Source organism: Elaeis guineensis, chromosome 6 (assembly GCF_000442705.2).
Source record: "Elaeis guineensis isolate ETL-2024a chromosome 6, EG11, whole genome shotgun sequence".
In the NCBI taxonomy this organism is placed as follows: Eukaryota; Viridiplantae; Streptophyta; class Magnoliopsida; order Arecales; family Arecaceae; genus Elaeis; species Elaeis guineensis.
In genome coordinates, this window is record NC_025998.2 from 62,100,710 (window position 1) to 62,102,103 (window position 1,394).

The window sequence follows — 1,394 nt, forward strand, 5'->3', positions numbered from 1 at the left end:
GCTTCATCCTCGACTCCAACGGCTGCAGACAGACTTCGTCCGGACTCCTACGGGAGCCGGACTTCGCCAACAACTTCAACTGCAGGTAGACCTCGCCCAAACTCCTACGGATACCGGACCTCACTACCGACTCCAACCGAACTTCGACCGACAAGTCTGGACCCCCTGGCAGGCCACAGTAACGGCCATGATTCTACCCCACTCCCTGCGGCGGGCCCTACGGGGCTCCATTACTCCCTGGCAGGCCACAGTAACGGACAACACTGCTCCTCTCCCTGCGGCGGACCCTACCCAACTCCATTACTCCCTAACAGGCCGTATTAACGGCCACAATTCTGCTCCACTCCCCACGGTGGATCCTGTGCGATCCCACCACTCCATGATGAGTCACGACAGCGAACGTCGCTCCACTCCCCGTAACTTACTCCACGTGGCACACCCCGGTGTTAGCCACGGGTCCACTCCACTACTCTTCGCAGCAAACTCCGTCTGACCCTGGGCAGCTCACTGTCAGACGGTTACGGATGTCGCTATCAGACTACTGCACCCTCTGCCTATAAAAGGGGACCCCAGATATGTTATTCTATAAGCTCTAATCTTTCATCCAAAAACTCTGCTAAATTCTCCATTCGAGCACTCCATTCTTGTTGAGGCAGAGAACTGACTTGAGCATCGGAGGGTCCTGTCGGAGCAACCCCACCTCCGGTTTAGACTTCTTTTGCAGGTCCCGACGGCGACCGCGACTTCTCCGACTCCAGCTTCTCCAGCGCAAGCGGATTTTTGCACCAACAAGTATCAAGACCTAAAAATTATTCAATAATTGGCACAAAATAGATTTTTAGGAATAAATTAGATGAACATGGAAATGTAATAAGAAATAAAGCAAGATTGGTTGCTAAAGATTATAATCAAGAAGAAGGAATTGATTTTGATGAGACCTTTGCACCTGTTGCTAGATTAGAGGCAATTAGACTTCTACTTGCATATGCTTGCTTTATGAAATTTAAATTATTTCAAATGGATGTCAAAAGTATATTTTTGAATGGATATATTGCTGAAGAAGTCTATGTAGAACAACCCCCAGATTTTAAAAATCATGCTTTTTCTAATCATATTTTTAAATTAAATAAATCTCTATATAGTTTGAAACAAGCACCCAGGGCTTGGTATGAAAGGCTAAGCAAATTTTTACTTAATAATGGTTTTTCAAGAGGCTATGTAGACACCACCTTTTTCATTAAAAGAAATCAAGATGATATATTAGTTATACAAATATATGTTGATGACATTATTTTTGGGTCTACTGATGAATCTCTTTGTCAAGATTTTGCAAAGCTCATGCAGGGGGAGTTCGAGATGAGCATGATGGGAGTACTTACATTCTTCCTCAGACT